The following is a 20339-nucleotide window of genomic DNA, read 5'->3' on the forward strand; positions in this document are numbered from 1 at the left end:
TATCCCCACCTGCCCTTTCATCCCCCCCCCCACACTCGCTCATCCTCAATGTTCATATTAACAAAATCTAGCTAGGTACTGCTGACACTTTTGGTGCAGCATACAATACACGCACCAGAACAATTTACTAGAATCAGCGACAGCCATTTAGTACAAGCTGATCCCACATCCCCCCATTTGAGACCTTCTGCACCACTTCCCTCCCCAATATGGGCCAGTCATCGACACATACCACCATATCACCCTGGTCCGCAATCATCAGTAAAGGACATATACGGCCACACAATAACAACACACATGCAATATATTAACAAATATCCAACCATGTTCACAGTACCATTAACTGTGACAATTACGACCACACAATAACAACACACATGCATTATATTAACAAATATTCATTCATGTTCACAGTACCATTAACTGTGACAATTCCTTCTATCACAATATAGAAAATATTCACAGTATCACTAACGGTGACAATTTCTTTATATCACAACAAAAAACATTCAGTATCTCCCCTCCAACAGTACATTTTTTGGTACACAACCTTCTTCCACCATGCAGGTTAACACACATTAACATAAATACAAGGTTTCCTATGTAAAGGATATCCGATTAACACCCAATTCATGTACACAATCAAAACAGTCACACATCCAATCACTGACACCTAATCTGGATGATTGACATGTCCGCCTCCCAATCAGAATAGAGATTGGGACACCGAGGAAGGACCAATCAGGAAAGCGATCACAGCATAAATAAGCCACTGAACACCATATGGGTAACCCTAGAAAAAGGCATCAGTGCTGAAACGCGTTGGGACCCACAGACTTTACTACCGACATTGCCACATACATTCTCCTCTCTCCGGCTGGAGAAGGAGACGCTTCCGCACACATCGCGCTCACGTGACCCGGCACGTGACGCGCGAACCAGGAAGTCAGAGGACGGGACGGGAGTTTAGGAGACCGGCATTTACAGACAAGGTGCGCGGCTTCTGAGACACGGAGGACACCCAGAGAGGATACATCGAGGAACACAGGCTTGAGGACGGCTAAGAACTGGTCACCGGCGGCAGGTAGCACCTGCCCCCGGCGGTAAGTTTCATTACACAGTATATGACCACGCCACTCGTTGCCACACACGGAAGGGTCTGACAGGCGGGACGCCGCACTAGTCACACCATAAACTTAACCACAAACCTAACAATAGACACAGCATCAGAGGATACATAGGACCATCCACACCTATGGTAAAGGTGGCCCCTAGGGCATACCTAACATTTACCTGAGCTGTAGCTCCATCAGTATACCAATAGGAGGGTATACTCAGAGAAAGGGTAGTCTGCAAGACACACCTGATAAGTGGTGAACCAACCTGGGACATTCATTATTGACTATGGAATATTAATCCTATTACATCCAAATAAAATCCTATATTTCATTTACATCGAGTGATCATTACCACATCCCCTACAAATAGATACACAGAGAACACATCACTTCACACACCACCATCCACCTCTCCAATCAATCCAATCCCTCGCACACCCTTTAGAGCGCGCTGACCACCACGAAATACGCAATTGGAAAATGCAGGGCTATAACGTGTAGATGAAGCACTAACAGGAGGCTTTACAATTGTCATTCTAGTGTCTTTCGTTTGGGAGAAAAATGCAAAGGTACAATGCTACTTTTCCTTGCCGATATCTCTCTTTTGCAAAGAGATAGGCATTGGAAAATTCAGGGCTATAACGTGTAGATGAAGCACTAACAGGAGGCTTTAAAATTTTCATTCTAGTGTCTTTCGTTTGGGAGAAAAATGCAAAGGTACAATACAGTTTTTCCTTGCCGATATCTCTCTTTTGCAAAGAGATAGGCATTGGAAAATTCAGGGCTATAACGTGTAGATGAAGCACTAACAGGAGGCTTTAAAATTTTCATTCTAGTGTCCTTCGTTTGGGAGAAAAATGCAAAGGTACAATACAGCTTTTCCTTGCCAATATCTCTCTTTTGCAAAGAGCTAGGCATTGGAAAATTCAGGGCTATACCGTGTAGATGAAGCACTAACAGGAGGCTTTTAAATTTTCATTCTAGTGTCCTTCGTTTGGTAGAAAAATGCAAAGGTACAATACAGCTTTTCCTTGCCGATATCTCTCTTTTGCAAAGAGATAGGCATTGGAAAATTCAGGGCTATAACGTGTAGATGAAGCACTAACAGGAGGCTTTAAAATTTTCATTCTAGTGTCTTTCGTTTGGGAGAAAAATGCAAAGGTACAATACAGCTTTTACTTGCCGATATCTCTCTTTTGCAAAGAGATAGGCATTGGAAAATTCTGGGCTATAACGTGTAGATGAAGCACTAACAGGAGGCTTTAAAATTTTCATTCTAGTGTCCTTCGTTTGGGAGAAAAATGCAAAGGTACAATACAGCTTTTCCTTGCCGATATCTCTCTTTTGCAAAGAGATAGGCATTGGAAAATTCAGGGCTATAACGTGTAGATGAAGCACTAATAGGAGGCTTTAAAATTTTCATTCTAGTGTCCTTCGTTTGGGAGAAAAATGCAAAGGTACAATAAAGCTTTTCCTTGCCGATATCTCTGTTTTGCAAAGAGATAGGCATTGGAAAATTCAGGGCTATAACGTGTAGATGAAGCACTAACAGGAGGCTTTAAAATTTTCATTCTAGTGTCTTTCGTTTGGGAGAAAAATGCAAAGGTACAATACAGCTTTTCCTTGCCGATATCTCTCTTTTGCAAAGAGCTAGGCTTTGGAAAATTCAGGGCTATAACGTGTAGATGAAGCACTAACAGTAGGCTTTAAAATTTTCATTCTAGTGTCTTTAGTTTGGGAGAAAAATGCAAAGGTACAATACAGCTTTTCCTTGCCAATATCTCTCTTTTGCAAAGAGCTAGGCATTGGAAAATTCAGGGCTATACCGTGTAGATGAAGCACTAACAGGAGGCTTTTAAATTTTCATTCTAGTGTCCTTCGTTTGGTAGAAAAATGCAAAGGTACATTACAGCTTTTCCTTGCCGATATCTCTCTTTTGCAAAGAGATAGGCATTGGAAAATTCAGGGCTATAACGTGTAGATGAAGCACTAACAGGAGGCTTTAAAATGTTCATTCTAGTGTCTTTCGTTTGGGAGAAAAATGCAAAGGTACAATACAGCTTTTCCTTGCCGATATCTCTCTTTTGCAAAGAGATAGGCATTGGAAAATTCTGGGCTATAACGTGTAGATGAAGCACTAACAGGAGGCTTTAAAATTTTCATTCTAGTGTCTTTCGTTTGGGAGAAAACTGCAAAGGTACAATACAGCTTTTCCTTGCCGATATCTCTCTTTTGCAAAGAGATAGGCATTGGAAAATTCTGGGCTATAACGTGTAGATGAAGCACTAACAGGAGGCTTTAAAATTTTCATTCTAGTGTCCTTCGTTTGGGAGAAAAATGCAAAGGTACAATACCGCTTTTCCTTGCCGATATCTCTCTTTTGCAAAGAGCTAGGCATTGGAAAATTCAGGGCTATAACGTGTAGATGAAGCACTAATAGGAGGCTTTAAAATTTTCAATCTAGTGTCCTTCGTTTGGGAGAAAAATGCAAAGGTACAATATAGCTTTTCCTTGCCAATATCTCTCTTTTGCAAAGAGCTAGGCATTGGAAAATGCAGGGCTATAACGTGTAGATGAAGCACTAACAGGAGGCTTTAAAATTTTCATTCTAGTGTCTTTCGTTTGGGAGAAAAATGCAAAGGTACAATACAGTTTTTCCTTGCCGATATCTCTCTTTTGCAAAGAGATAGGCATTGGAAAATTCAGGGCTATAACGTGTAGATGAAGCACTAACAGGAGGCTTTAAAATTTTCATTCTAGTGTCCTTCGTTTGGGAGAAAAATGCAAAGGTACAATACAGCTTTTCCTTGCCAATATCTCTCTTTTGCAAAGAGCTAGGCATTGGAAAATTCAGGGCTATACCGTGTAGATGAAGCACTAACAGGAGGCTTTTAAATTTTCATTCTAGTGTCCTTCGTTTGGTAGAAAAATGCAAAGGTACAATACAGCTTTTCCTTGCCGATATCTCTCTTTTGCAAAGAGATAGGCATTGGAAAATTCAGGGCTATAACGTGTAGATGAAGCACTAACAGGAGGCTTTAAAATTTTCATTCTAGTGTCTTTCGTTTGGGAGAAAAATGCAAAGGTACAATACAGCTTTTCCTTGCCGATATCTCTCTTTTGCAAAGAGATAGGCATTGGAAAATTCTGGGCTATAACGTGTAGATGAAGCACTAACAGGAGGCTTTAAAATTTTCATTCTAGTGTCTTTCGTTTGGGAGAAAAATGCAAAGGTACAATACAGCTTTTCCTTGCCGATATCTCTCTTTTGCAAAGAGATAGGCATTGGAAAATTCTGGGCTATAACGTGTAGATGAAGCACTAACAGGAGGCTTTAAAATTTTCATTCTAGTGTCCTTCGTTTGGGAGAAAAATGCAAAGATACAATACAGCTTTTCCTTGCCGATATCTCTCTTTTGCAAAGAGATAGGCATTGGAAAATTCAGGGCTATAACGTGTAGATGAAGCACTAATAGGAGGCTTTAAAATTTTCTTTCTAGTGTCCTTCGTTTGGGAGAAAAATGCAAAGGTACAATAAAGCTTTTCCTTGCCGATATCTCTGTTTTGCAAAGAGATAGGCATTGGAAAATTCAGGGCTATAACGTGTAGATGAAGCACTAACAGGAGGCTTTAAAATTTTCATTCTAGTGTCTTTCGTTTGGGAGAAAAATGCAAAGGTACAATACAGCTTTTCCTTGCCGATATCTCTCTTTTGCAAAGAGCTAGGCTTTGGAAAATTCAGGGCTATAACGTGTAGATGAAGCACTAACAGTAGGCTTTAAAATTTTCATTCTAGTGTCTTTAGTTTGGGAGAAAAATGCAAAGGTACAATACAGCTTTTCCTTGCCAATATCTCTCTTTTGCAAAGAGCTAGGCATTGGAAAATTCAGGGCTATACCGTGTAGATGAAGCACTAACAGGAGGCTTTTAAATTTTCATTCTAGTGTCCTTCGTTTGGTAGAAAAATGCAAAGGTACAATACAGCTTTTCCTTGCCGATATCTCTCTTTTGCAAAGAGATAGGCATTGGAAAATTCAGGGCTATAACGTGTAGATGAAGCACTAACAGGAGGCTTTAAAATTTTCATTCTAGTGTCTTTCGTTTGGGAGAAAAATGCAAAGGTACAATACAGCTTTTCCTTGCCGATATCTCTCTTTTGCAAAGAGATAGGCATTGGAAAATTCAGGGCTATAACGTGTAGATGAAGCACTAATAGGAGGCTTTAAAATTTTCATTCTAGTGTCCTTCGTTTGGGAGAAAAATGCAAAGGTACAATACAGCTTTTCCTTGCCGATATCTCTCTTTTGCAAAGAGATAGGCATTGGAAAATTCAGGGCTATAACGTGTAGATGAAGCACTAATAGGAGGCTTTAAAATTTTCATTCTAGTGTCCTTCGTTTGGGAGAAAAATGCAAAGGTACAATAAAGCTTTTCCTTGCCGATATCTCTCTTTTGCAAAGAGATAGGCATTGGAAAATTCAGGGCTATAACGTGTAGATGAAGCACTAACAGGAGGCTTTAAAATTTTCATTCTAGAGTCCTTCGTTTGGGAGAAAAATGCAAAGGTACAATACAGCTTTTCCTTGCCAATATCTCTCTTTTGCAAAGAGCTAGGCATTGGAAAATTCAGGGCTATACCGTGTAGATGAAGCACTAAACAGGAGGCTTTTAAATTTTCATTCTAGTGTCCTTCGTTTGGGAGAAAAATGCAAAGGTACAATACAGCTTTTCCTTGCCGATATCTCTCTTTTGCAAAGAGATAGGCATTGGAAAATTCAGGGCTATAACGTGTAGATGAAGCACTAATAGGAGGCTTTAACATTTTCATTCTAGTGTCCTTCGTTTGGGAGAAAAACGCAAAGGTACAATAAAGCTTTTCCTTGCCGATATCTCTCTTTTGCAAAGAGATAGGCATTGGAAAATTCAGGGCTATAACGTGTAGATGAAGCACTAACAGGAGGCTTTAAAATTTTCATTCTAGTGTCTTTCGTTTGGGAGAAAAATGCAAAGGTACAATACAGCTTTTCCTTGCCGATATCTCTCTTTTGCAAAGAGCTAGGCATTGGAAAATTCAGGGCTATAACGTGTAGATGAAGCACTAACAGTAGGCTTTAACATTTTCATTCTAGTGTCTTTAGTTTGGGAGAAAAATGCAAAGGTACAATACAGCTTTTCCTTGCCAATATCTCTCTTTTGCAAAGAGCTAGGCATTGGAAAATTCAGGGCTATAACGTGTAGATGAAGCACTAACAGGAGGCTTTAAAATTTTCATTCTAGTGTCTTTCGTTTGGGAGAAAAATGCAAAGGTACAATACAGTTTTTCCTTGCCGATATCTCTCTTTTGCAAAGCGATAGGCATTGGAAAATTCAGGGCTATAACGTGTAGATGAAGCACTAACAGGAGGCTTTAAAATTTTCATTCTAGTGTCCTTCGTTTGGGAGAAAAATGCAAAGGTACAATACAGCTTTTCCTTGCCAATATCTCTCTTTTGCAAAGAGCTAGGCATTGGAAAATTCAGGGCTATACCGTGTAGATGAAGCACTAAACAGGAGGCTTTTAAATTTTCATTCTAGTGTCCTTCGTTTGGGAGAAAAATGCAAAGGTACAATACAGCTTTTCCTTGCCGATATCTCTCTTTTACAAAGAGATAGGCATTGGAAAATTCAGGGCTATAACGTGTAGATGAAGCACTAACAGGAGGCTTTAAAATTTTCATTCTAGTGTCTTTCGTTTGGGAGAAAAATGCAAAGGTACAATACAGTTTTTCCTTGCCGATATCTCTCTTTTGCAAAGAGATAGGCATTGGAAAATTCAGGGCTATAACGTGTAGATGAAGCACTAACAGGAGGCTTTAAAATTTTCATTCTAGTGTCTTTCGTTTGGGAGAAAAATGCAAAGGTACAATACAGCTTTTCCTTGCCAATATCTCTCTTTTGCAAAGAGCTAGGCATTGGAAAATTCAGGGCTATAACGTGTAGATGAAGAACTAACAGGAGGCTTTAAAATTTTCATTCTAGTGTCTTTCGTTTGGGAGAAAAATGCAAAGGTACAATACAGCATTTCCTTGCCGATATCTCTCTTTTGCAAAGAGATAGGCATTGGAAAATTAAGGGCTATAACGTGTAGATGAAGCACTAACAGGAGGCTTTAAAATTTTCATTCTAGTGTCTTTCGTTTGGGAGAAAAATGCAAAGGTACAATACCGCTTTTCCTTGCCGATATCTCTCTTTTGCAAAGAGCTAGGCATTGGAAAATTCAGGGCTATAACGTGTAGATGAAGCACTAACAGGAGGCTTTAAAATTTTCATTCTAGTGTCTTTCGTTTGGGAGAAAAATGCAAAGGTACAATACCGCTTTTCCTTGCCGATATCTCTCTTTTGCAAAGAGCTAGGCATTGGAAAATTCAGGGCTATAACGTGTAGATGAAGCACTAATAGGAGGCTTTAAAATTTTCATTCTAGTGTCTTTCGTTTGGGAGAAAAATGCAAAGGTACAATACAGCTTTTCCTTGCCAATATCTCTCTTTTGCAAAGAGCTAGGCATTGGAAAATTCAGGGCTATAACGTGTAGATGAAGCACTAACAGGAGGCTTTAAAATTTTCATTCTAGTGTCTTTCGTTTGGGAGAAAAATGCAAAAGTACAATGCAGCTTTTCCTTGCCGATATCTCTCTTATGCAAAGAGATAGGCATTGGAAAATGCAGGACTATAACGTGTAGATGAAGCACTAACAGTAGGCTTTAAAATTTTCATTCTAGTGTCTTTCGTTTGGGAGAAAAATGCAAAGGTACAATACAGCATTTCCTTGCCGATATCTCTCTTTTGCAAAGAGCTAGGCATTGGAAAATTCAGGGCTATACCGTGTAGATGAAGCACTAACAGTAGGCTTTAAAATTTTCATTCTAGTGTCTTTCGTTTGGGAGAAAAATGCAAAGGTACAATACAGCTTTTCCTTGCCAATATCTCTCTTTTGCAAAGAGCTAGGCATTGGAAAATTCAGGGCTATAACGTGTAGATGAAGCATATCCTACCATCTTTTACTTGTACAACTACTGGAGCTACGTTTGCCATTAATCCAGTGTCCTGTCCATCTTTTGTCCAAAGTGACTCTGGTATCTGAGATGTCATTTCTTCTACTTGGGATGGAGTCCTATTTGTCATAATGGTATGTGACATTAATTTTGATGGGGAATCTAACATGTCTCGCACTTCCTGAGCGTGATTCTCAGGTATGTCCAAGAATACACCTTCAGGAGTACAATAAATGACGCACCCCATTTTACACAGTAAGTCTCTACCCAGGAGATTGGTCGGTGCCGATGCAGCCAGCAAAAAGGAATGCTTGGTATGTAACGGCCCTATTGTAATCTCTGCTGGTTTGCTAACAGGGTAATGCTGGACTACTCCTGTTACTCCTATGGCTGGAATTGTCCTACCAGTGGTTCTCATGCCCACTGTCGAATTTATCACTGATTTGGCCGCCCCTGTGTCTACAAGAAAGTTTAATGATTTACCAGCTACATTGATTGCAATTTTGGGTTCACTCCCAAGGCTTGCAATCAATTTTACTGGCTGCAGATTACAGGTATGGCCACACCCCTGAAGTATTCAAGATGATTTCTTGCAGCAGCTGGGCACTGTAACAGCTCCAGAGCTGCTCTGTAAGGCAAGTAAAAGGGTGTGGGCCCTGCAGCACTACCTGTAGTTCGCATTGTGCGTTGGAAGGCACAAAGTAAGCAGACGGGAGAAGTCAGGATAGTGCGCAAGGGCATAGAAGGGAGCGGCTCAAGAAAAGAGAAGTGGAAACAGGCAGCAAACTAGGCTGGAGAGAGACCTGAGACAAAGAGATCTAAATTATACGAGAGCCGACCAGGGGAAACACAAATTATGCAGTCAAGTGTCCCACATTTGGGGAAATCGCAGGAGCAGCACACCCAGAGTGCAATGGGTGAGCCTTGCCCTGGGAGAAGCACCTTCATGATCATAGTATCTCACCTGGCAGGTAAGTAGGAGTTGGGCTAGAGCTGGGGAGGGTTGCTGCTCGGGTACCCCCCTGTCAAGTGAAGGAGATCCAACTGAGGCAGCACAAGGGAACTCTCGAAAGAAGAACAAGGCTAGAGGAAAATCTGAGACAAAGAAATCTGACTTTTACCAGAGCTGACCAGAGGAAAGCACAAACACAGTCCCCCACTACCACAAATAATGCTGTCGAGTTTCCCACATTTGGGGAAATCACAGGGGTCAGCATACCCAAAATGCAATGAATGAACCTCACCCTCGGAGAACAATCTTCATGACCATGGTATCTCCTATGCAAAATAAGTATGATTTGGGATAGGGCTGGGGAGGGCCGCTGCTCAGGCACATCTCCGTCAAGTAAAGGAGATTCAACAGAGGCAGCACAAGGGAACTCCCATCTGGGGACAACAACTGCAGGGAGAACACATATTTTCAGATGAACATGGGAGGGCAGAAGGCTGCCTAATACTGAAGCACCCCCAAACAACAAACCAAATGCAACAACTAGTACAAGCATTCCTGGGGGAAGTTCTGCAGAAGACGGATTTGCACACGGTGATGTCATCCAAGCAGTGGGCCAAAGTTTGCTGGAACCCTCATCTGCATATGAAAAGAGAAAAGGGGTATGCAGGGCATGGCGGCCTTTTGCGGCGCTTGGATGACCCTTAGTTCGCATTAAACACCCCCACCCTCCTTCGGTGTGGGGCTCATGTTGGCTATGCCCCAGCCCCTGAAGCATTCAAGCTGATTTCTTGCAGCAGCTGGGCACTGTAACAGCTCCAGAGCTGCTCTGTACGGCAAGTAAAAGGGTGTGGGCCCTGCAGCACTACCTGTAGTTTGCATTGTGCATTGGAAGGCACTTAAGAAAAGAGAAGTGGAAACAGACAGCAAACTAGGCTGGAGAGAGACCTGAGACAAAGAGATCTGAATTATACGAGAGCCGACCAGGGGAAACACAAATTATGCAGTCAAGTTTCCCACATTTGGGGAAATCGCAGGAGCAGCACACCCAGAGTGCAATGGGTGAGCCTTGCCCTGGGAGAAGCACCTACGTGATCATAGTTTCTCACCTGGCAGGTAAGTAGGAGTTGGGCTAGAGCTGGGGAGGGTCGCTGCTCGAGTACCCCCCTGTCAAGTGAAGGAGATCCAACTGAGGCAGCACAAGGGAATTCTCGAAAGAAGAACAAGGCTAGAGGAAGATCTGAGACAAAGAAATCTGACTTTTACCAGAGCTGACCAGAGGAAAACACAAACACAGTCCCCCACTACCACAAATAATGCTGTCGAGTTTCACACATTTGGGGAAATCACAGGGGTCAGCATACCCAGAATGCAATGAATGAACCTCACACTGGGAGAATAATCTTCATGACCATGGTATCTCCTATGCAAAATAAGTATGATTTGGGATAGGGCTGGGGAGGGCCGTTGCTCAGGCACATCTCTGTCAAGTAAAGGAGATTCAACTGAGGCAGCATAAGGGAACTCTCATCTGGGGACAACAACTGCAGGGAGAACACATATTTTCAGATGAACATGGGAGGGCAGAAGGCTGCCTAATACTGAAGCACCCCCAAACAACAAACCAAATGCAACAACTAGTGCAAGCATTCCTGGGGGAAGGCCTGCAGCAGATGGATTTGCATATGGTGATGTCATCCAAGCAGTGGGTCAAAGTTGGCTTCAACCCTCGTCTGCATATGAAAAGAGAAAAGGGGCGTGCAGGGCATGGCGGCCTTTTGCGGCCCTTGGATGACCCCTAGTTCGCATTAAACACCTCCACCCTCCTTCGGTGTGGGGCTCATGTTGGCTATGCCCCAGCCCCTGAAGCATTCAAGCTGATTTCTTGCAGTAGCTGGGCACTGTAACAGCTCCAGAGCTGCTCTGTACGGCAAGTAAAAGGGTGTGGGCCCTGCAGCACTACCTGTAGTTTGCATTGTGCATTGGAAGGCACAAAGTAAGCAGACGGGAGAAGTAAGGATAGTGCGCAAGGCCATAGAATGGAGCGGCTTAAGAAAAGAGAAGTGGAAACAGACAGCAAACTAGGCTGGAGAGAGACCTGAGACAAAGAGATCTGAATTATACGAGAGCCGACCAGGGGAAACACAAATTATGCAGTCAAGTTTCCCACATTTGGGGAAATCGCAGGGGCAGCACATCCAGAGTGCAATGGGTGAGCCTTGCCCTGGGAGAAGCACCTTCATGATTATAGTATCTCACCTGGCAGGTAAGTAGAAGTTGGGCTAGAGCTGGGGAGGGTCGCTGCTCGGGCACCCCCCTGTCAAGTGAAGGAGATCCAACTGAGGCAGCACAAGGGAACTCTCGAAAGAACAAGGCTAGAGGAAGAACTGAAACAAAGAAATCTGACTTTTACCAGAGCTGACCAGAGGAAAGCACAAACACAGTCCCCCACTACCACAAATAATGCAGTTGAGTTTCCCACATTTGGGGAAATCACAGGGGTCAGCATACCCAGAATGCAATGAATGAAACTCATCCTGGGAGAACAATCTTCAACACCATGGTCTCTCCTATGCAAAATAAGTATGATTTGGGATAGGGCTGGGGAGGGCCGCTGCTCAGGCACATCTCTGTCAAGTAAAGGAGATTCAACTGAGGCAGCACAAGGGAACTCTCATCTGGGGACAACAACTGCAGGGAGAACACATATTTTCAGATGAACATGGGAGGGCAGAAGGCTGCCTAATACTGAAGCACCCCCAAACAACAAACCAAATGCAACAACTAGTGCAAGCATTCCTGGGGGAAGGCCTGCAGCAGATGGATTTGCATATGGTGATGCCATCCAAGCAGTGGGTCAAAGTTGGCTTCAACCCTCGTCTGCATATGAAAAGAGAAAAGGGGCGTGCAGGGCATGGCGGCCTTTTGCGGCGCTTGGATGACCCCTAGTTCGCATTACACACCTCCACCCTCCTTCGGTGTGGGGCTCATGTTGGCTATGCCCCAGCCCCTGAAGCATTCAAGCTGATTTCTTGCAGCAGCTGGGCACTGTAACTGCTCCAGAGCTGCTCTGTAAGGCAAGTAAAAGGGTGTGGGCCCTGCAGCACTACCTGTAGTTTGCATTGTGCGTTGGAAGGCACGAAGTAAGCAGACGGGAGAAGTCAGGATAGTGCGCAAGGGCATAGAAGGGAGCGGCTCAAGAAAAGAGAAGTGGAAACAGACAGCAAACTAGGCTGGAGAGAGACCTGAGACAAAGAGATCTGAATTATACGAGAGCCGACCAAGGGAAACACAAATTATGCAGTCAAGTTTCCCACATTTGGGGAAATCGCAGGGGCAGCACAACCAGAGTGCAATGGGTGAGCCTTGCCCTGGGAGAAGCACCTTCATGATCATAGTATCTCACCTGGCAGGTAAGTATGAGTTGGGCTAGAGCTGGGGAGGGTCGCTGCTCGGGCACCCCCCCTGTTAAGTGAAAGAGATCCAACTGAGGCAGCACAAGGGAACTCTCGAAAGAAGAACAAGGCTAGAGGAAGATCTGAGATAAAGAAATCTGATTTTTACCAGAGCTGACCAGAGGAAAGCACAAACACAGTCCCCCACTACCACAAATAATGCAGTCGAGTTTCCCACATTTGGGGAAATCACAGGGGTCAGCATACCCAGAATGCAATGAATGAACCTCACCCTGGGAGAACAATCTTCATGACCATGGTATCGCCTATGCAAAATAAGTATGATTTGGGACAGGGCAGGGGAGGGCCGCTGCTCAGGCACATCTCTGTCAAGTAAAGGAGATTCAACTGAGGCAGCACAAGGGAACTCTCATCTGGGGACAACAACTGCAGGGAGAACACATATTTTCAGATGAACATGGGAGGGCAGAAGGCTGCCTAATACTGAAGCACCCCCAAACAACAAACCAAATGCAACAACTAGTGCAAGCATTCCTGGGGGAAGGCCTGCAGCAGATGGATTTGCATATGGTGATGTCATCCAAACAGTGGGTCAAAAATGGCTTCAACCCTCGTCTGCATATGAAAAGAGACAAGGGGCGTGCAGGGCATGGCGGCCTTTTGCGGCGCTTGGATGACCCCTAGTTCGCATTACACACCTCCACCCTCCTTCGGTGTGGGGCTCATGTTGGCTATTCCCCAGCCCCTGAAGCATTCAAGCTGATTTCTTGCAGCAGCTGGGCACTGTAACTGCTCCAGAGACGCTCTGTAAGGCAAGTAAAAGGGTGTGGGTCCTGCAGCACTACCTGTAGTTTGCATTGTGCGTTGGAAGGCACGAAGTAAGCAGACGGGAGAAGTCAGGATAGTGCGCAAGGGCATAGAAGGGAGCGGCTCAAGAAAAGAGAAGTGGAAACAGACAGCAAACTAGGCTGGAGAGAGACCTGAGACAAAGAGATCTGAATTATACAAGAGCCGACCAGGGGAAACACAAATTATGCAGTCAAGTTTCCCACATTTGGGGAAATCGCAGAAGCAGCACACCCAGAGTGCAATGGGTGAGCCTTGCCCTGGGAGAAGCACCTTCATGATCATAGTATCTCACCTGGCAGGTAAGTAGGAGTTGGGCTAGAGCTGGGGAGGGTCGCTGCTCGAGCATCCCCCTGTCAAGTAAAGGAGATTCAACTGAGGCAGCACAAGGGAACTCTCATCTGGGGACAACAACTGCAGGGAGAACACATATTTTCAGATAAAAATCTTGGTCATGCTCTGGTTTCTCTTCAGAACGAACAAATCTTTCGCCTTTTACTAAAGATTTCCGTGGAGAGGAGCAAAACCGAGTTTTATCTCAATTTTTGCATGCCCCATCTTTTTGGGGTTTCTTTTATCGGTTTAAAGATAGAATGAGTGTGCTTTAATGTAAGCTCATTTGCATAGAAATGACAGTAAATGTTTGTTTCTTTTCAAACAGAACTTTCTTGAGCATGCTACTTGCTTGAAAGATCTGGGAGCACATGGAATACAGTACAAACCATGCTTATAGCAAGGAGAAGACAGGTGAGAAATCTGCTTTCTTTCAAATTGGGCGCTCACTTTGATCTGAATGAGGACTGCTGGCACGGCACTCAGGCGACAGGTGGAATCTTGGTCATGCTCTGGTTTCTCTTCAGAACGAACAAATCTTTCGCCTTTTACTAAAGATTTCCGTGGAGAGGAGCAAAACTGAGTTTTATCTCAATTTTTGCATGCCCCATATTATTGGGGTTTCTTTTATCGGATTAAAGACAGAACGAGTGTGCTTTCTTGTTAGCTTTAATGTAAGTTTATTTGCATAACAATGACAATAAATGTCTGTTTCTTTTCAAGCAGAACTTTCTTGACCATACTAATTGCTTGAAAGATCTGGGAGCACGTGGAAAAGAGTACAAACCATGCTTATAGCAAGGGGAAGCCTGGTGAGAAATCTGCTTTCTTTCTTTCAAATTGGGTGCTCACTTTGAGCTGAATGAGGACTGCTGGCATGGCACTCAGGCGACAGGTGGAATCTTGGTCATGCTCTGGTTTCTCTTCAGAACGAACAAATCTTTCGCCTTTTACTAAAGATTTCCGTGGAGAGGAGCAAAACTGAGTTTTATCTCAATTTTTGCATGCCCCGTCTTATTGGGGTTTCTTTTATCAGTTTAAAGATAGAACGAGTGTGCTTTAATGTAAGCTCATTTGCATAGAAATGACAGTAAATGTTAGTTTCTTTTCAAACAGAACTTTCTTGACTATACTAATTGCTTGAAAGATCTGGGAGCACATGGAAAAGAGTACAAACCATGTTTATAGCAAGGGGAAGCCTGGTGAGAAATCTGCTTTCTTTCTTTCAAATTGGGTGCTCACTTTGAGCTGAATGAGGACTGCTGGCATGGCACTCAGGCGACAGGTAGAATCTTGGTCATGCTGTGGTTTCTCTTCAGAACGAACAAATCTTTCGCCTTTTACTAAAGATTTCCGTGGAGAGGAACAAAACGGAGTTTTATCTCAATTTTTGCATGCCCCATCTTATTGGGGTTTTATTTTATCGGTTTAAAGATAGAACGAGTGTGCTTTAATGTAAGCTCATTTGCATAGAAATGACAGTAAATGTTTGTTTCTTTTCAAACAGAACTTTCTTGACCACACTAATTGTTTGAAAGATCTGGGAGCACATGGAAAAGAGTACAAACGATGTTTATAGCAAGGGGAAGCCTGGTGAGAAATCTGCTTTCTTTCATTCAAATTGGGTGCTTACTTTGAGCTGAATGAGAACTGCTGGCATGGCACTCAGGCGACAGGTGGAATCTTGGTCATGCTCTGGTTTCTCTTCAGAACTAACAAATATTTCGCCTTTTATTAAAGATTTCCGTGGAGAGGAGCAAAACTGAGTTTTATCTCAATTTTTGCATGCCCCATATTATTGGGGTTTCTTTTATCAGTTTAAAGACAGAACGAGTGTGCTTTCTTGTTAGCTTTAATGTAAGTTTATTTGCATAACAATGACAGTAAATGTTTGTTTCTTTTCAAACAGAACTTTCTTGACCATGCTACTTGCTTGAAAGATCTGGGAGCACATGGAAAACAGTACAAACCATGCAGTATCACAAGAGCCTTTATTTGATCTTTCATGAAGATAGAGCAGAATTGAGGACACGTCAACAATTTCTGCCAAAGGTGGTTCATCTTTCCACATGGTGCCTTTGGCCACTGACACCTTCGTTGAGTCAAAGTCTCTGGCTGTGGTCAGAACTTTGAAAATTTATGTCACCAGAACGGTACAGATTAGGAAAACAGAGGCTCTGTTTGTCCTGTATGCTCCCAACAGGATTGGGTGTCCTGCTTCCATGCAGACCATTATGCGCTGGATCTGTGGTAAGATTCAGCATGCTCATTCCACGGCAGGATTGCCGTTACTGAATTAGGTGAAGACCCATTCTACTAGAAAGGTGGGTTCATCCTGGGCAGCTGGTCGGGGAGTCTCGGCATTGCAACTTTGCCGAGCAGCTATTTAGTAAACACTTTTGCTAAGTTTTACAAGTTTGATACCTTGGCTGATGATAACCTCAAGTTGGGTCATTCGGTGCTGCAGAGTCGTTCGCACTCTCCCACCCGTTCAAGAGCTTTGGTATAACCCCATGGTTCTTAATGTGACCCCAGCATCCTCTAGGTCATATGAGAAAATAGGATTTTAATACCTACCGGTAAATCCTTTTCTCTTAGTACGTAGAAGATGCTGGGCACCCGTCCCAGTCCATACTGTGTCTGCAGTAATTACTTGTGGTTATACACATGTTGTGTTACGGTTCTGCTCAGCTTTTTGCTGCAATTGTTCATGCCGTTGGCTTGTGTTCTGTTGAATGCCACGTTCTGCGGCATGCTTAAGGTGTGAGCTGGTAAGATGCTCACCTTAGTTTAACAATAAATCCTTTCCTCGAAATGTCCGTCTCCCTGGGCACAGTTCCTATAACTGGAGTCTGGAGGAGGGGCATAGAGGGAGGAGCCAGTTCACACCCTTTGAAAGTCTTAAAGTGCCCATGTCTCTTGCGGATCCTGTCTATACCCCATGGTTCTTAATGTGACCCCAGCATCCTCTACGGACTAAGAGAAAAGGATGCCCTTGTGTACTATCCTGACTTCTCCTCCCGTCTGCTTACTTTGTGCCTTCCAACGCACAATGCGAACTACATGTGGTGCTGCAGGGCCCACACCCTTTTACTTGCCTTACAGAGCAGCTCTGGAGCTGTTACAGTGCCCAGCTGCTGCAAGAAATCAGCATGAATGCTTCAGGGGATGGGGCATGGCCAACATGAGCCCCACACCAAAGGAGGGTGGGGGTGTTTAATGCGAACTAGGGGTCATCCAAGCACTGCAAAAGGCCGCCATGCCCTGCATGCCCCTTTTCTCTTTTTATATGCAGATGAGTGTTCCAGCCAACTTTGGCCCACTGCTTGGATGACATCACCGTATGCAAATCCGTCTGCTGCAGACCTTCCCCCAGGAATGCTTGTACTAGTTGTTGGATATGGTTTGATATTTGATGGTGCTTCAGTATTAGGCAGCCTTCCGCCCTCCCATGTTCATCTGAAAAGATGTGGTCTCCCTGCAGTTGTTGTCCCCAGACGAGAGTTCCCTTGTGCTTCCTCAGTTGAATCTCCTTAACTTGACGGGGGAGGGGCTGCCCGAGCTGCCACCCTCCCCAGCCCTATCCCAATTCATACTTATTTTACATATTAGATATCTTGATCATGAAGATTGTTCTCACAGGGTGAGGTTCATCCATTATATTTTAAAATAGGAAGGTACAAATTACATATTTGAATTGCATCTATGTGCTGGATTCAAATGCCCCCCCCCCCCCTTCCTTTCTCAATTGTGCCCGTCAGCAGCTATTCTAAGGTTGCTGCCAATGGGTGTGACACATTAATTTCTTCTGTGGGGTACACTGGACTCCACAAGGATTCACATTGGGGTGTAGAGTAGGATCTTGATCTGAGGCACCAACCGGCTCAAAGCTTTTGACTGTTCCCAAGATGCTCAGCGCATCCTCCTCTATAACCCCGCTTCCATGAACAGGGAGCTCAGTTTGTAGTTGGTGCCTTCAGTAGCAGGCCACTTAACAGGGGCCTGCCTCAGGCAGCCTATTCTTAGCTATTAATTTTGACAAGAAAAGAAGAACTTGTTTTATGAGAATCTACAAGGGCTGCAGCAGGCTAGGTCTAATAGACATCTTTACTGCAGCTTCATCACTCCCAGCGGCGCTGTATACTCCCGTGCCCTGGTTGCTGGGTCACTGCAGCGGAGGCTCCGGTTTCTTCCTAAGGTCAGTCACACACACACCGCCCTTCCGGATCACGAGGCCGCTGATTAAGGGGAGCGTGGCCGTAGGGGGTGGGCCGTGTGCGCACTTGGGTGGACACTGATTACTGGGCAGCCGCTCCACTAGCCACCAGGTACAGTTAAGGAGCACAGGTCTGGGGGTTTTTCTCCTATATTAACCCAATTTTGTACTGCCCGCAGCGCATTGTGATAGGTAATAGGGCCTGATTCAGGTTGGATTGCAATCACAATAAGCGATCCAACTGCAAAAATTGCTAAGATCATACGCATGTGCCTGCATGCGATCGCCTCTGCCTGTCAATCGGGGCAGGGGGGGAGAGTGGGGTCAGCAACACTCCATTTCCAAGTCAGGGATGGAGCAGTGCGGGGGCAAGGCTTCAAAATGGGGTCTGCAATGGAGGAGACACAGGGGGCGTGGTCACAGCGGCTGTATGACATCACATTCAGCCGCTGTGATCACAAAAATGGTGGCGGCTTCCTGCGCGCACATACAGTCTGCACCAGCAGGAGGCTACACCATTGTTTATGATCACGCTGAACTGCAGTGCGACTGCAATTACAGCATGGTCAAGAAGGGAGGTGTCATACTGGGTGGCCATGCCCTGTCACTGTGCAGGAGCCAGCACCGCTTACACACTAGTCCCCGGGTGCAGCCCCCAACCCCCGGGACACCCGGAGCAATAAAATGTAGATTCAGGCCACCAGGCCACGCCCCTACCTATGAAATCATGCCTCCTTTTTACCATTGCGCTGCTTATTTGCACGTACTGCATTACAATCTCCCTCGCCACCTCTCTTGGTGTCACCAGTGATAGTGACACCTCTGCCATGCTTGTAGCAGCTGGTCCAAAGATCTATGCCTCAAGCCCTGAGTGTTTGGCCCTTGTGACTTGTTGATCATCATAGCGAAGCAGATGCTTACAGAAAACTGCAGGGGCTTAGATTGAAAATAAAAAAAAATGATGGGTATAAGGTAGAGAGGAGCGGGTTCGGTTCTCCGAGAACCGAATTCCCCACGAACTCCACGTGGTTTACACTGGTCTGAGGCAGGCTCGGTTGTTCCCGCCTGACTCGGAAAACCTGAACAAGGGAAAATGTCATCATCCCGCTGTCGGATTCTCGCGAGATTCGGATATTATAATTAGAGCTGCGCGTTGCCGCCATTTTTACTCGTGCATTGAAGAGAGAGCGGAGAGGACGTGGCTATGTTCTCTCAGTGGAAATCTCAATATCAGTGCTCAGTATCAGTGGTTACCTATTGCTGCTCAGTAATACTAGTAGTGTGTCTCTCTTGCTCAGTGTCAGTTCTCAGTAGTATCCTCATCAGTGCTCAGTATCACTGCTCATTGTCTTGTGCTGCATTGTGGTGCTCAGCATACTACAGTACATTACTAATAGTCCAGTGCTGCATCTTGCTGCTCAGTGTCAGTTCTAGTATCCTCATCAGTGCTCACTATCACTGCTCATTGCATTGTGGTGTTCTATATACTACAGTAATATAGTAACATATAGTAACATAGTTTTTGAGGTTGAATAGAGGCAAATTGCCCATCGTGTTCAACCTGTTTTAAGTTGTGATGATTCTACATACTTGCTGAATAATGTTTTATGACTAGTTAGCTACTAAAACTCATGTTACCCCCGGATTAACCATGTTGATATTTTAAGTATTATAACCTTGGATAGCTTTTTCATTCAGAAATGTATCCATTCCTTTTTTAAATCCAATTACAGAGTCCGCCATTACCACCTTCCCTGGCAGGGAATTCCACATCCTGATTGCCCTAACAGTGAAGAACCCTTTCCTCCATTGCGTTCTGAACTTTCCTCCAGTCGCAGCGAGTGACCACGTGTTCTTTTAATAAATAATTCCTCTGATAACTCTTTGTTATGTATCTTTACATATTTGAAGATATTAATAATATCTCCTCTTAGGCACCTCTTTTCTAGTGTATACATATTCAGCCTAGTAAGTCTTTCCTTATAGTCCAGTACTTTTAGGCCTTTAATCAATTTAGTCTTCAGGATCTCTCAGACTTCCATGAGCAGCAGAGTAGTGCAATGGAAGGATGCTGGGCCCATAACCCAGAGGTCGATTGATCGAAACTATCCTCTGCTATGTGCATTTTTTTTTTATAATTAAAGTAATCAAAAACTGGGATTGATATTTTGGCTCTTTTATTTTTACTTAAAGTACAATAACTTTTATCATTTTAATTTGTTTTAATAGTATATTGACAGCATTGTTTTCTTTAAAAAATCCACTTAATTTTCTTTACCCTATTACTGAAATGGTAATTGACAAAAACAAACTACATTGTCATCAGAAGAGCAATGCAAAATGTACAAGTGATATATTAAAATCATCTTCCATCTTGAATTTCAATGATGCATTCGGACAACAATTTTGTGAGAAACATCTTCACCCATA

General features: G+C 43.9%; 13 non-coding genes and 1 pseudogene across 13 annotated transcripts; 5 read left to right on the plus strand and 9 right to left on the minus strand.

Moving 5' to 3' along the window:
• Positions 1-8986: 8986 nt before the first annotated feature.
• LOC135009632 (U1 spliceosomal RNA) lies at positions 8987-9128 on the minus strand (annotated as a pseudogene).
• Positions 9129-9280: 152 nt separating this feature from the next.
• LOC135009460 (U1 spliceosomal RNA) lies at positions 9281-9444 on the minus strand. The gene has a single exon (XR_010209002.1). It is a non-coding gene; the product is annotated as a U1 spliceosomal RNA (small nuclear RNA).
• A 615-nt stretch (positions 9445-10059) lies between these two features.
• LOC135009611 (U1 spliceosomal RNA) lies at positions 10060-10222 on the minus strand. The gene has a single exon (XR_010209145.1). It is a non-coding gene; the product is annotated as a U1 spliceosomal RNA (small nuclear RNA).
• A 152-nt stretch (positions 10223-10374) lies between these two features.
• On the minus strand, positions 10375-10538 carry LOC135009559 (U1 spliceosomal RNA). Its single transcript, XR_010209098.1, has one exon. It is a non-coding gene; the product is annotated as a U1 spliceosomal RNA (small nuclear RNA).
• Positions 10539-11209: 671 nt separating this feature from the next.
• LOC135009652 (U1 spliceosomal RNA) lies at positions 11210-11372 on the minus strand. The gene has a single exon (XR_010209179.1). It is a non-coding gene; the product is annotated as a U1 spliceosomal RNA (small nuclear RNA).
• Positions 11373-11521: 149 nt separating this feature from the next.
• Positions 11522-11685, minus strand: LOC135009526 (U1 spliceosomal RNA). The gene has a single exon (XR_010209067.1). It is a non-coding gene; the product is annotated as a U1 spliceosomal RNA (small nuclear RNA).
• Positions 11686-12356: 671 nt separating this feature from the next.
• LOC135009580 (U1 spliceosomal RNA) lies at positions 12357-12519 on the minus strand. The gene has a single exon (XR_010209119.1). It is a non-coding gene; the product is annotated as a U1 spliceosomal RNA (small nuclear RNA).
• A 153-nt stretch (positions 12520-12672) lies between these two features.
• LOC135009453 (U1 spliceosomal RNA) lies at positions 12673-12836 on the minus strand. The gene has a single exon (XR_010208995.1). It is a non-coding gene; the product is annotated as a U1 spliceosomal RNA (small nuclear RNA).
• Positions 12837-13507: 671 nt separating this feature from the next.
• On the minus strand, positions 13508-13670 carry LOC135009620 (U1 spliceosomal RNA). The gene has a single exon (XR_010209153.1). It is a non-coding gene; the product is annotated as a U1 spliceosomal RNA (small nuclear RNA).
• A 144-nt stretch (positions 13671-13814) lies between these two features.
• LOC135009734 (U5 spliceosomal RNA) lies at positions 13815-13930 on the plus strand. The gene has a single exon (XR_010209234.1). It is a non-coding gene; the product is annotated as a U5 spliceosomal RNA (small nuclear RNA).
• Positions 13931-14200: 270 nt separating this feature from the next.
• On the plus strand, positions 14201-14316 carry LOC135009729 (U5 spliceosomal RNA). Its single transcript, XR_010209230.1, has one exon. It is a non-coding gene; the product is annotated as a U5 spliceosomal RNA (small nuclear RNA).
• A 286-nt stretch (positions 14317-14602) lies between these two features.
• LOC135009736 (U5 spliceosomal RNA) lies at positions 14603-14718 on the plus strand. Its single transcript, XR_010209236.1, has one exon. It is a non-coding gene; the product is annotated as a U5 spliceosomal RNA (small nuclear RNA).
• A 274-nt stretch (positions 14719-14992) lies between these two features.
• On the plus strand, positions 14993-15108 carry LOC135009759 (U5 spliceosomal RNA). The gene has a single exon (XR_010209259.1). It is a non-coding gene; the product is annotated as a U5 spliceosomal RNA (small nuclear RNA).
• Positions 15109-15383: 275 nt separating this feature from the next.
• Positions 15384-15499, plus strand: LOC135009820 (U5 spliceosomal RNA). The gene has a single exon (XR_010209317.1). It is a non-coding gene; the product is annotated as a U5 spliceosomal RNA (small nuclear RNA).
• The last annotated feature ends 4840 nt before the right edge of the window (positions 15500-20339 follow it).

Source organism: Pseudophryne corroboree, unplaced genomic scaffold (genome assembly GCF_028390025.1).
Source record: "Pseudophryne corroboree isolate aPseCor3 unplaced genomic scaffold, aPseCor3.hap2 scaffold_227, whole genome shotgun sequence".
Classification (NCBI taxonomy): Eukaryota; Metazoa; Chordata; class Amphibia; order Anura; family Myobatrachidae; genus Pseudophryne; species Pseudophryne corroboree.